Genomic DNA, 13826 nt, shown 5'->3' on the forward strand with positions numbered 1-13826 from the left:
CTTTCCTGCCTGAGCCACCTCCCTGCTGACACAGCATAAGGATGTCATCCTGAACTGCTGAGACACCCTCAGGGGAACTGGGATTACTCAGCGTAAGAGCCACTGCCCTCTGGGGAACCAAACCACTCCTGGCGCATACGCTTCCACACAATGGATTCACCCGCAAGGGGAAATGTGGTCCCTGAGATCTTCCACAAGGGAACGGCCCTTGGCCAAATGGGACGACCTCCAACAAAAGCAGCTTGTAGGGACCGGTGACAAAACGCACCAGAGGAACTCCTGGACTGAACAATGGAGATTCACCTGCAGCCAGACTTCCTGGCCTGCTGCCAAGACTGGCAACCTACCCTTGGCCCACACACAAAGCTAATGGCATCGGAACCATTCCGACGCCCAACGTGGCGGGGCAAACCCTTGCAGCAATTGTGTAACTTGCAGTGGTGTCTGGTACTTTCACCCTCTGGGCCCATCAGTGACGTGACATTGGGGAAACCCTGAGGCCCAGGTCCTCTACAAGCAACTTGTTACCCACAGCCATGCAACGACAGAACCCAGACAACAGCCTAGACACTTGAACCGGTATGACTTGTCTAGCCTGTGGCCAGGCTCGCCGGTTACCACAGTCTCGATGCACCAGCGGGTGGCAGGAAAAATGACACCCACACCACACATCCTCTCCTGCCCTTAAACCTGCAGCCTTTCCTTGGCAGCCAACTCCCTTGTTTCTGCACGGTGGCACCCAATGACCTCCGGGTAGAGCTCCAATCCTCAGGGAACGCTATGTGGGCCAGGTATAGAAACGATGCCTGGCTGTCCTCAGGAACACCTTCACATCTTCAACACAGGGGGAACGTGGTCAGACAGGGACAAAACACCCCAAGGCCTCCAAATCGGCCCCCATGAGAAGACACCATACTGTGCCATGAAGGCAACCATTCGCTGGCACAAGAACCCGCCATGAAGCAAATCGACCAGGGAGAGGAAAGAGGCGGGACAGTCCACAAATGTGCTCCCGTATTCCCTCCCTACACGTGCCTCCAGATGCTCCTGAGGGAATCCCAAATGTGTTCCGGGAACCCCATGGCCACCGTCGATCTATCCACCCACCAGTAAACCTGTGGGCTTAGCCAGCCATCTCACGTGTCTCTTTCACTCGCCTTGCCTTACTCTCTCTCCACCGGGATCCCAACGTGTCACGGCAAGATGCCAGAGCCACCCCTCACCAAAGAAGCTTGCCGTGACCAAGTTTGACTAAGGCATTTTCCAGCCCCTTCACACAGCACACACAAGCAGGACACAACCCGAGGAGGAGCCATCAGATTGGCCAAACTCCCAGGAACAGTGGCCCATTTGATTTCTCCCCTCAGCAGGAGAAACCTAAACTGCATCTGGTCTCCCAAGCAGAACATGACAAAGAAGCCTGCCCTAGGCCTGGAATCCTGTTCTGACCCTGAGCCTACAGACTTCTGTTTCTTTGAGGCCACAAGGCAATGACCAGCAGGTGGGGGCAGCCTGTAGAACTCAAGTGCAGGTGGCAGGACGAGCAATGGCTCACGCTTCCTCTCCTACCTGCATGCTGAACCGTGGCAGGGGACAGCAGTCCTGGCTAGACCAAGGAACCCAGAGACGGCACGCTGTCCCAAGCCTTCCCACCTGGATTGGCATCCCAGGCTCCTTTCCCAATGGCTCTTCTCCCCAGGAGATGACCACAACCCTCAACTTGAACAACGTGGCTGTAGACACCCACGGCCGCAAATGCAACGTGAACCTCTCCCTACTTTCCTTTGGGGAGCCACGTGCTGGACCTCAGTTCCAACGAGGAGACGGTAGGGATTTCTCACTCATTTTGTTCAGATTTCCAAGGAATGCATTTGTGGGAGTCATCATCGATCCAAGCACATGCTCAAACGGTGGACATGCAAAGTTGCAGATTCCACCATGGGACGGCCAGCGAGCTGAATCATATCAGCGTTACGGAAGTGGCCAGCAGAGCCGAGCCACGGGTCAGGAAATGCAGCCAGTTCTCAGGGCATCAAAGCTCGTGTTCCCCGAGAAAAGACCAGAAGGTGAGGGTGTAGCCCCGGTGCACACGTTCCCATCGCCAAACCTTTAGGTTTAGCAAAGAAGTGTCGCTTACCGCAACAAGGGTTAAAGCAGGATCCTCATGGAATGCACGCCAACACCCCTCTGAGACTCCTTCGGCTGGCCTCGCCTTGCCACACCGTCCTCACTTCAACGGGTATCAGGGATTATACGGATGGCCCCAGGCTGCTGCTGGCATTCCTTCCCTGGCATTCCACCTGGCTCGGGGTGAGAGAACACACGCATGCTTGAGGAGGGTGCACAGGCGCACCGAGGGAAAGGGCGATACCACCCAGCATTGTGTGTTCTATCTCTCCTCAACATTTCATTTACTGTCCATCTTGCCTGTGTGTCCGCAGGCAAACGTGAAAGCATCGTGGCACTGGCGCCTTCAGAGCGTGCGGCCATCAGGACAAAGAGTGCCACCGACCAACAACCCCCTGGTCTCGGGCCCTGAAATTCCTCTCCTGAGCAATCTGCCCTCCATCACAGCAAAAGGATGTCTTCCTGATCCCCTGAGACACCCTCAGGACAACTGTGCCCCCTCAGCCTAAGAGCAAGTGCCCTCTATGGGAACAAACACGCGTTTGGCCCTTATGATTAAACACAGTGGACACGCCCTCAAGGGGAGAGATCTTCCATAAGGGAAGGGCCCTTGGCTGAATAAGACGACCTCCATCAAAAGCGGCTCGAAGGGACCCGTGACAAAGGGCACCTGAAGAACCCCTGGACTGATCAAGGGAGACTCACCAGCAGGCATACTTCCTGGTCTCCTGCCAAGCCAGAGGAACTTCCCTAGGACCGCAACCAAAGCTAATGGCAAGGGAGCCATTCCAATGCCCAAAATGGCGGGCCAAACACTTGCAGCAACTGGGTAACTTATCGTAGCACCTTGCACATTCGCATTCTTCCCTTCAAGGAAAAGACCTTGGAGAAACCATGAGACCCAGGTCCTCCAGAACCAACGTGTCACCCACAGCCGTGCAATGAGAGAACGCACCCAACATCCTGGACCCTTGAACCGGCATGGCTTCTCTGGCTTGAAGCCATGCATGCTGGAGATCACAGGCTCGCAGCACCAGAAGGTGACAGGACAAAATGACCCCTGCAGCACACATTCACTCCAGCCCTTAAACCTGTAGCGTTTCCTTGGCGGCCGACTCCCTTCTTTCTGCATGGTTGGGCCCAAAGACCTCCGGGAAGAGCTCCAAACCTCAGGGAATGCTATGCCGACCTGGTATAGCAATGACGCTGGGCTGTCCTAAGGAACACCTTAACATCCTCAACATAGGGGCAATGAGGCCACACAGGGACAAAACATCCCAACGGCTCCAAATCGGTCCCAGTGAGAAGACACCATACTGTGCCGTGAAGGCACCATTCGCTGGAACAAGGACCCGCCGTGAAGCACATTGAGAAAGGAGAGGAAAAGGTTGGGATGGTCCACGAATGTGCACCTGTATTCCTTCCCTACACGGGGCTCCAAATGCTCCTGAAGATATCCCAAAAGAGCTCCGGGAACCCTATGTCCACCGACATATCCACCCATACCGATCTATCCACCCAACAGTAAGCCTGTGGGCTTAGCCAACACTCTCCCGTGTATTTCCCGCTCGCCTTGCCTTGCTCTCTCCACCAGGATCCAAACGAATCCACTCTTCACCTAAGTAGCTTGATATCCCCTGGATTTGCCTAAGGCACTTTCCAAACTCTCCACACACAACACACAAGCAGGACACAACCCAAGGAGGCGCCATCAGCGTCGCCCAAATCCCGGGGAAAGTGGCCCATTTGATTTCCCCTGACCATCAGGGCAAACCTAAACTATATCCCACCTTCCAAGCTGAACATGACATAGACGCCTGGCCTGGCCAGGACTCCTTCTCTGACCCTGAGTGCAGAGACTTCTGTTTCCTTGCGGGAACAAGGCAACGACCTGAGCTTGAGGGTGGCCTGTAGATCTCAATGGCAAGCCAGAGGAGTACCAGTGGCTCACGCTTCCTTTCGCACCCGCACGCTGACCGCGGCAGGGGATAGCAGTTCTGGCTAGACTCAGGTGCCCAGAGACGTCAAGTTGTCCTTAGCCTTCCCACGTAGATGGACATCCCAGGCTCCTTTCCACATGGCTCTTTCTGCACGAGAAGCCCGCCACCCTCCACTTGAACAATGTTGCTGCGCACGCCCACAGTAGCAAATGCAACATGGACCTCTCCCTAATTTTCCTTTGGGAGCCACATGCTGGACCTCAGTTAGGATGAGAAGACGGTAGGTATTGCTCATTCATTCTGTTTAGATTTCCAAGGAATGCATTTATGGGAGTCCTCAGAGATCCACGCTCCTGCTCAAAGGCTGGACGTGCAAAGTCGCGGACTGTCAGCAAGCTCAATCCTCTCAGCAGTAGGGAGCGGCCAGACTCGAGCCACGGGGCAGGAAGTGCACCCACGTCTCAGGGCATCGGAGCTCGGGTGCCCCAGGAAGAGCCCAGAATGTGACGGTGTAGTCTCGCGGCACAAGTCCCCGTGGCCAAACTTCTAGGTTTCTTCAAAGAAGTTCTGTTTACCCCCACAAGGTTTCTACCAGGAACCTTGTCGAGCCAGAGGCGATGCCCTTGGATCACACAGAAAGCTATTGGCATTGGAGATATTCCAATGCCCAAACTGGCAGGGCAAACCCTTGCAGCAACTGGGTTACTTGCCCTGGCGCCTTGTATTTTCGCCCCCAGGCCCGTCAGTGACATGACCGCGGAGAAACCTGAGACCCATTCATTTGTTCAGAGTTCCAAGCAGTGCATTTATGGGAGTCATCATCAATCCACCTGCTCAAAGGCTGCACGTTCAAAGTCGCAGGCTCCACTGCGGGGCAGCCACCGATCTCAATCATGTCAGCAGTCAGGAGTGGCCAGAGGCGACCCACGGGGCTGCAAATGGAGCTAAGGATCATGGCATCAGATCTGGGGTTCCCCTGCAAGAGCCAAGAAGGTGAGGGTGTAGTCTCAGTGCACAAGTCCCCGTGGCCAAACATCTAGGTTTCTGCAAAGAAGTTCCACTCACCACCACAAGGTTCCTACGAGGAGCCTCAAGGACTTCACGCCAAAACCACGCTGAGACTCTTTTGCCTTGACTTGCCTCACCTTGCCGCACTCTCCTCACTTCGCCAGGTATCATGGACTATACAGAGGGCCCAATGCTGCTGCAGGTGTTTGTTCCCTGGCACTCCACCACATGCCTCAGGGTGACAGAACACAGGGATGTTTGAGAAAAGTGAACGGGCGCACAGAGGCAAAGGGTGATACCGCCCACCGATGTGCGCTATATCTCCCCTCAACATTTCATTTGCAGTCCATCATGTCTGTGTGTCCACAGCCAAACGTGAATGCATCGTGGCACAGATGCCTTCAGAGTGCACGGGCATCAGCACAAAGAGCATGGCCGTCCATCAACCCCCTGGTATGGGCCTTGAACTTTCCTGCCTGAGCCACCTCCCCGCCGACACAGCATAAGGATGTCATCCTGAACTGCTGAGACACCCTCAGGGGAACTGGGATTACTCAGCGTAAAAGCCACTGCCCTCTGGGGAACCAAACCACTCCTGGCGCATACGCTTCCACACAATGGATTCACCCGCAAGGGGAAATGTGGTCCCTGAGATCTTCCACAAGGGAACAGCCCTTGGCCAAATGGGACGACCTCCAACAAAAGCAGCTTGTAGGGACCGGTGACAAAACGCACCAGAGGAACTCCTGGACTGAACAATGGAGATTCACCTGCAGCCAGACTTCCTGGCCTGCTGCCAAGACTGGCAACCTACCCTTGGCCCACACACAAAGCTAATGGCATCGGAACCATTCCGACGCCCAACGTGGCGGGGCAAACCCTTGCAGCAATTGTGTAACTAGCAGTGGTGTCTGGTACTTTCACCCTCTGGGCCCATCAGTGACGTGACATTGGGGAAACCCTGAGGCCCAGGTCCTCTACAAGCAACTTGTTACCCACAGCCATGCAACGACAGAACCCAGACAACAGCCTAGACACTTGAACCGGTATGACTTGTCTAGCCTGTGGCCAGGCTCGCCGGTTACCACAGTCTCGACGCACCAGCGGGTGGCAGGAAAAATGACACCCACACCACACATCCTCTCCTGCCCTTAAACCTGCAGCCTTTCCTTGGCAGCCAACTCCCTTGTTTCTGCACGGTGGCACCCAATGACCTCCGGGTAGAGCTCCAATCCTCAGGGAACGCTATGTGGGCCGGGTATAGAAACGATGCCTGGCTGTCCTCAGGAACACCTTCACATCTTCAACACAGGGGGAACGTGGTCAGACAGGGACAAAACACCCCAAGGCCTCCAAATCGGCCCCCATGAGAAGACACCATACTGTGCCATGAAGGCAACCATTCGCTGGCACAAGAACCCGCCATGAAGCAAATCGACCAGGGAGAGGAAAGAGGCGGGACAGTCCACAAATGTGCTCCCGTATTCCCTCCCTACACGTGCCTCCAGATGCTCCTGAGGGAATCCCAAATGTGTTCCGGGAACCCCATGGCCACCGTCGATCTATCCACCCACCAGTAAACCTGTGGGCTTAGCCAGCCATCTCACGTGGCTCTTTCACTCGCCTTGCCTTACTCTCTCTCCACCGGGATCCCAACGTGTCACGGCAAGATGCCAGAGCCACCCCTCACCAAAGAAGCTTGCCGTGACCAAGTTTGACTAAGGCATTTTCCAGCCCCTTCACACAGCACACACAAGCAGGACACAACCCGAGGAGGAGCCATCAGATTGGCCAAACTCCCAGGAACAGTGGCCCATTTGATTTCTCCCCTCAGCAGGAGAAACCTAAACTGCATCTGGTCTCCCAAGCAGAACATGACAAAGAAGCCTGCCCTAGGCCTGGAATCCTGTTCTGACCCTGAGCCTACAGACTTCTGTTTCTTTGAGGCCACAAGGCAATGACCAGCTGGTGGGGGCAGCCTGTAGAACTCAAGTGCAGGTGGCAGGACGAGCAATGGCTCACGCTTCTTCTCCTACCTGCATGCTGAACCGTGGCAGGGGACAGCAGTCCTGGCTAGACCAAGGAACCCAGAGACGGCACGCTGTCCCAAGCCTTCCCACCTGGATTGGCATCCCAGGCTCCTTTCCCAATGGCTCTTCTCCCCAGGAGATGACCACAACCCTCAACTTGAACAACGTGGCTGTAGACACCCACGGCCGCAAATGCAACGTGAACCTCTCCCTACTTTCCTTTGGGGAGCCACGTGCTGGACCTCAGTTCCAACGAGGAGACGGTAGGGATTTCTCACTCATTTTGTTCAGATTTCCAAGGAATGCATTTGTGGGAGTCATCATCGATCCAAGCACATGCTCAAACGGTGGACATGCAAAGTTGCAGATTCCACCATGGGACGGCCAGCGAGCTGAATCATATCAGCGTTACGGAAGTGGCCAGCAGAGCCGAGCCACGGGTCAGGAAATGCAGCCAGTTCTCAGGGCATCAAAGCTCGTGTTCCCCGAGAAAAGACCAGAAGGTGAGGGTGTAGCCCCGGTGCACACGTTCCCATCGCCAAACCTTTAGGTTTGGCAAAGAAGTGTCGCTTACCGCAACAAGGGTTAAAGCAGGATCCTCATGGAATGCACGCCAACACCCCTCTGAGACTCCTTCGGCTGGCCTCGCCTTGCCACACCGTCCTCACTTCAACGGGTATCAGGGATTATACGGATGGCCCCAGGCTGCTGCTGGCATTCCTTCCCTGGCATTCCACCTGGCTCTGGGTGAGAGAACACACGCATGCTTGAGGAGGGTGCACAGGCGCACCGAGGGAAAGGGCGATACCACCCAGCATTGTGTGTTCTATCTCTCCTCAACATTTCATTTACTGTCCATCTTGCCTGTGTGTCCGCAGGCAAACGTGAAAGCATCGTGGCACTGGCGCCTTCAGAGCGTGCGGCCATCAGGACAAAGAGTGCCACCGACCAACAACCCCCTGGTCTCGGGCCCTGAAATTCCTCTCCTGAGCAATCTGCCCTCCATCACAGCAAAAGGATGTCTTCCTGATCCCCTGAGACACCCTCAGGACAACTGTGCCCCCTCAGCCTAAGAGCAAGTGCCCTCTATGGGAACAAACACGCGTTTGGCCCTTATGATTAAACACAGTGGACACGCCCTCAAGGGGAGAGATCTTCCATAAGGGAAGGGCCCTTGGCTGAATAAGACGACCTCCATCAAAAGCGGCTCGAAGGGACCCGTGACAAAGGGCACCTGAAGAACCCCTGGACTGATCAAGGGAGACTCACCAGCAGGCATACTTCCTGGTCTCCTGCCAAGCCAGAGGAACTTCCCTAGGACCGCAACCAAAGCTAATGGCAAGGGAGCCATTCCAATGCCCAAAATGGCGGGCCAAACACTTGCAGCAACTGGGTAACTTATCGTAGCACCTTGCACATTCGCATTCTTCCCTTCAAGGAAAAGACCTTGGAGAAACCATGAGACCCAGGTCCTCCAGAACCAACGTGTCACCCACAGCCGTGCAATGAGAGAACGCACCCAACATCCTGGACCCTTGAACCGGCATGGCTTCTCTGGCTTGAAGCCATGCATGCTGGAGATCACAGGCTCGCAGCACCAGAAGGTGGCAGGACAAAATGACCCCTGCAGCACACATTCACTCCAGCCCTTAAACCTGTAGCGTTGCCTTGGCGGCCGACTCCCTTCTTACTGCATGGTTGGGCCCAAAGACCTCCGGGAAGAGCTCCAAACCTCAGGGAATGCTATGCCGACCTGGTATAGCAATGACGCTGGGCTGTCCTAAGGAACACCTTAACATCCTCAACATAGGGGCAATGAGGCCACACAGGGACAAAACATCCCAACGGCTCCAAATCGGTCCCAGTGAGAAGACACCATACTGTGCCGTGAAGGCACCATTCGCTGGAACAAGGACCCGCCGTGAAGCACATTGAGAAAGGAGAGGAAAAGGTTGGGATGGTCCACGAATGTGCACCTGTATTCCTTCCCTACACGGGGCTCCAAATGCTCCTGAAGATATCCCAAAAGAGTTCCGGGAACCCTATGTCCACCGACATATCCACCCATACCGATCTATCCACCCAACAGTAAGCCTGTGGGCTTAGTCAACACTCTCCCGTGTATTTCCCGCTTGCCTTGCCTTGCTCTCTCCACCAGGATCCAAACGAATCCACCCCTCACCTAAGTAGCTTGATATCCCCTGGATTTGCCTAAGGCACTTTCCAAACTCTCCACACACAACACACAAGCAGGACACAACCCAAGGAGGCGCCATCAGCGTCGCCCAAATCCCGGGGACAGTGGCCCATTTGATTTCCCCCGACCATCAGGGCAAACCTAAACTATATCCCACCTCCCAAGCTGAACATGACATAGACGCCTGGCCTGGCCAGGACTCCTTCTCTGACCCTGAGTGCAGAGACTTCTGTTTCCTTGCGGGAACAAGGCAACGACCTGAGCTTGAGGGTGGCCTGTAGATCTCAATGGCAAGCCAGAGGAGTACCAGTGGCTCACGCTTCCTTTCGCACCCGCACGCTGACCGCGGCAGGGGATAGCAGTTCTGGCTAGACTCAGGTGCCCAGAGACGTCAAGTTGTCCTTAGCCTTCCCACGTAGATGGACATCCCAGGCTCCTTTCCACATGGCTCTTTCTGCACGAGAAGCCCGCCACCCTCCACTTGAACAATGTTGCTGCGCACGCCCACAGTAGCAAATGCAACATGGACCTCTCCCTAATTTTCCTTTGGGAGCCACGTGCTGGACCTCAGTTAGGATGAGAAGACGGTAGGTATTGCTCATTCATTCTGTTTAGATTTCCAAGGAATGCATTTATGGGAGTCCTCACTGATCCACGCTCCTGCTCAAAGGCTGGACGTGCAAAGTCGCGGACTGTCAGCAAGCTCAATCCTCTCAGCAGTAGGGAGCGGCCAGACTCGAGCCACGGGGCAGGAAGTGCACCCACGTCTCAGGGCATCGGAGCTCGGGTGCCCCAGGAAGAGCCCAGAATGTGACGGTGTAGTCTCGTGGCACAAGTCCCCGTGGCCAAACTTCTAGGTTTCTTCAAAGAAGTTCCGTTTACCCCCACAAGGTTTCTACCAGGAACCTTGTCGAGCCAGAGGCGATGCCCTTGGATCACACAGAAAGCTATTGGCATCGGAGATATTCCAATGCCCAAACTGGCAGGGCAAACCCTTGCAGCAACTGGGTTACTTGCCCTGGCGCCTTGTATTTTCGCCCCCAGGCCCGTCAGTGACATGACCGCGGAGAAACCTGAGACCCATTCATTTGTTCAGAGTTCCAAGCAGTGCATTTATGGGAGTCATCATCAATCCACCTGCTCAAAGGCTGCACGTTCAAAGTCGCAGGCTCCACTGCGGGGCAGCCACCGATCTCAATCATGTCAGCAGTCAGGAGTGGCCAGAGGCGACCCACGGGGCTGCAAATGGAGCTAAGGATCATGGCATCAGATCTGGGGTTCCCCTGCAAGAGCCAAGAAGGTGAGGGTGTAGTCTCAGTGCACAAGTCCCCGTGGCCAAACATCTAGGTTTCTGCAAAGAAGTTCCACTCACCACCACAAGGTTCCTACGAGGAGCCTCAAGGACTTCACGCCAAAACCACGCTGAGACTCTTTTGCCTTGACTTGCCTCACCGTGCCGCACTCTCCTCACTTCGCCAGGTATCATGGACTATACAGAGGGCCCAATGCTGCTGCAGGTGTTTGTTCCCTGGCACTCCACCACATGCCTCAGGGTGACAGAACACAGGGATGTTTGAGAAAAGTGAACGGGCGCACAGAGGCAAAGGGTGATACCGCCCACCGACGTGCGCTATATCTCCCCTCAACATTTCATTTGCAGTCCATCATGTCTGTGTGTCCACAGCCAAACGTGAATGCATCGTGGCACAGATGCCTTCAGAGCGCACGGGCATCAGCACAAAGAGCACAGTCGTCCATCAACGCCCCGGTATGGGCCTTGAACTTTCCTGCCTGAGCCACCTCCCTGCTGACACAGCATAAGGATGTCATCCTGAACTGCTGAGACACCCTCAGGGGAACTGGGATTACTCAGCGTAAGAGCCACTGCCCTCTGGGGAACCAAACCACTCCTGGCGCATACGCTTCCACACAATGGATTCACCCGCAAGGGGAAATGTGGTCCCTGAGATCTTCCACAAGGGAACGGCCCTTGGCCAAATGGGACGACCTCCAACAAAAGCAGCTTGTAGGGACCGGTGACAAAACGCACCAGAGGAACTCCTGGACTGAACAATGGAGATTCACCTGCAGCCAGACTTCCTGGCCTGCTGCCAAGACTGGCAACCTACCCTTGGCCCACACACAAAGCTAATGGCATCGGAACCATTCCGACGCCCAACGTGGCGGGGCAAACCCTTGCAGCAATTGTGTAACTTGCAGTGGTGTCTGGTACTTTCACCCTCTGGGCCCATCAGTGACGTGACATTGGGGAAACCCTGAGGCCCAGGTCCTCTACAAGCAACTTGTTACCCACAGCCATGCAACGACAGAACCCAGACAACAGCCTAGACACTTGAACCGGTATGACTTGTCTAGCCTGTGGCCAGGCTCGCCGGTTACCACAGTCTCGACGCACCAGCGGGTGGCAGGAAAAATGACACCCACACCACACATCCTCTCCTGCCCTTAAACCTGCAGCCTTTCCTTGGCAGCCAACTCCCTTGTTTCTGCACGGTGGCACCCAATGACCTCCGGGTAGAGCTCCAATCCTCAGGGAACGCTATGTGGGCCGGGTATAGAAACGATGCCTGGCTGTCCTCAGGAACACCTTCACATCTTCAACACAGGGGGAACGTGGTCAGACAGGGACAAAACACCCCAAGGCCTCCAAATCGGCCCCCATGAGAAGACACCATACTGTGCCATGAAGGCAACCATTCGCTGGCACAAGAACCCGCCATGAAGCAAATCGACCAGGGAGAGGAAAGAGGCGGGACAGTCCACAAATGTGCTCCCGTATTCCCTCCCTACACGTGCCTCCAGATGCTCCTGAGGGAATCCCAAATGTGTTCCGGGAACCCCATGGCCACCGTCGATCTATCCACCCACCAGTAAACCTGTGGGCTTAGCCAGCCATCTCACGTGGCTCTTTCACTCGCCTTGCCTTACTCTCTCTCCACCGGGATCCCAACGTGTCACGGCAAGATGCCAGAGCCACCCCTCACCAAAGAAGCTTGCCGTGACCAAGTTTGACTAAGGCATTTTCCAGCCCCTTCACACAGCACACACAAGCAGGACACAACCCGAGGAGGAGCCATCAGATTGGCCAAACTCCCAGGAACAGTGGCCCATTTGATTTCTCCCCTCAGCAGGAGAAACCTAAACTGCATCTGGTCTCCCAAGCAGAACATGACAAAGAAGCCTGCCCTAGGCCTGGAATCCTGTTCTGACCCTGAGCCTACAGACTTCTGTTTCTTTGAGGCCACAAGGCAATGACCAGCAGGTGGGGGCAGCCTGTAGAACTCAAGTGCAGGTGGCAGGACGAGCAATGGCTCACGCTTCCTCTCCTACCTGCATGCTGAACCGTGGCAGGGGACAGCAGTCCTGGCTAGACCAAGGAACCCAGAGACGGCACGCTGTCCCAAGCCTTCCCACCTGGATTGGCATCCCAGGCTCCTTTCCCAATGGCTCTTCTCCCCAGGAGATGACCACAACCCTCAACTTGAACAACGTGGCTGTAGACACCCACGGCCGCAAATGCAACGTGAACCTCTCCCTACTTTCCTTTGGGGAGCCACGTGCTGGACCTCAGTTCCAACGAGGAGACGGTAGGGATTTCTCACTCATTTTGTTCAGATTTCCAAGGAATGCATTTGTGGGAGTCATCATCGATCCAAGCACATGCTCAAACGGTGGACATGCAAAGTTGCAGATTCCACCATGGGACGGCCAGCGAGCTGAATCATATCAGCGTTACGGAAGTGGCCAGCAGAGCCGAGCCACGGGTCAGGAAATGCAGCCAGTTCTCAGGGCATCAAAGCTCGTGTTCCCCGAGAAAAGACCAGAAGGTGAGGGTGTAGCCCCGGTGCACACGTTCCCATCGCCAAACCTTTAGGTTTAGCAAAGAAGTGTCGCTTACCGCAACAAGGGTTAAAGCAGGATCCTCATGGAATGCACGCCAACACCCCTCTGAGACTCCTTCGGCTGGCCTCGCCTTGCCACACCGTCCTCACTTCAACGGGTATCAGGGATTATACGGATGGCCCCAGGCTGCTGCTGGCATTCCTTCCCTGGCATTCCACCTGGCTCGGGGTGAGAGAACACACGCATGCTTGAGGAGGGTGCACAGGCGCACCGAGGGAAAGGGCGATACCACCCAGCATTGTGTGTTCTATCTCTCCTCAACATTTCATTTACTGTCCATCTTGCCTGTGTGTCCGCAGGCAAACGTGAAAGCATCGTGGCACTGGCGCCTTCAGAGCGTGCGGCCATCAGGACAAAGAGTGCCACCGACCAACAACCCCCTGGTCTCGGGCCCTGAAATTCCTCTCCTGAGCAATCTGCCCTCCATCACAGCAAAAGGATGTCTTCCTGATCCCCTGAGACACCCTCAGGACAACTGTGCCCCCTCAGCCTAAGAGCAAGTGCCCTCTATGGGAACAAACACGCGTTTGGCCCTTATGATTAAACACAGTGGACACGCCCTCAAGGGGAGAGATCTTCCATAAGGGAAGGGCCCTTGGC

The 13826-nt window shown here is 55.3% G+C and overlaps 7 non-coding genes across 7 annotated transcripts; all 7 read right to left on the minus strand.

The window, feature by feature from the left end:
- Window positions 1-1801: 1801 nt before the first annotated feature.
- LOC132358850 (small nucleolar RNA SNORD116) lies at window positions 1802-1893 on the minus strand. The gene has a single exon (XR_009500590.1). It is a non-coding gene; the product is annotated as a small nucleolar RNA SNORD116 (small nucleolar RNA).
- Window positions 1894-4322: 2429 nt separating this feature from the next.
- Window positions 4323-4414, minus strand: LOC132358795 (small nucleolar RNA SNORD116). The gene has a single exon (XR_009500538.1). It is a non-coding gene; the product is annotated as a small nucleolar RNA SNORD116 (small nucleolar RNA).
- Window positions 4415-4803: 389 nt separating this feature from the next.
- LOC132358824 (small nucleolar RNA SNORD116) lies at window positions 4804-4895 on the minus strand. The gene has a single exon (XR_009500566.1). It is a non-coding gene; the product is annotated as a small nucleolar RNA SNORD116 (small nucleolar RNA).
- Window positions 4896-7343: 2448 nt separating this feature from the next.
- On the minus strand, window positions 7344-7435 carry LOC132358851 (small nucleolar RNA SNORD116). Its single transcript, XR_009500591.1, has one exon. It is a non-coding gene; the product is annotated as a small nucleolar RNA SNORD116 (small nucleolar RNA).
- Window positions 7436-9864: 2429 nt separating this feature from the next.
- LOC132358784 (small nucleolar RNA SNORD116) lies at window positions 9865-9956 on the minus strand. Its single transcript, XR_009500527.1, has one exon. It is a non-coding gene; the product is annotated as a small nucleolar RNA SNORD116 (small nucleolar RNA).
- Window positions 9957-10345: 389 nt separating this feature from the next.
- LOC132358825 (small nucleolar RNA SNORD116) lies at window positions 10346-10437 on the minus strand. The gene has a single exon (XR_009500567.1). It is a non-coding gene; the product is annotated as a small nucleolar RNA SNORD116 (small nucleolar RNA).
- A 2448-nt stretch (window positions 10438-12885) lies between these two features.
- LOC132358853 (small nucleolar RNA SNORD116) lies at window positions 12886-12977 on the minus strand. The gene has a single exon (XR_009500592.1). It is a non-coding gene; the product is annotated as a small nucleolar RNA SNORD116 (small nucleolar RNA).
- Window positions 12978-13826: the final 849 nt, after the last annotated feature.

This window comes from Balaenoptera ricei, unplaced genomic scaffold (assembly GCF_028023285.1).
Source record: "Balaenoptera ricei isolate mBalRic1 unplaced genomic scaffold, mBalRic1.hap2 scaffold_417, whole genome shotgun sequence".
Taxonomy (NCBI): domain Eukaryota; kingdom Metazoa; phylum Chordata; class Mammalia; order Artiodactyla; family Balaenopteridae; genus Balaenoptera; species Balaenoptera ricei.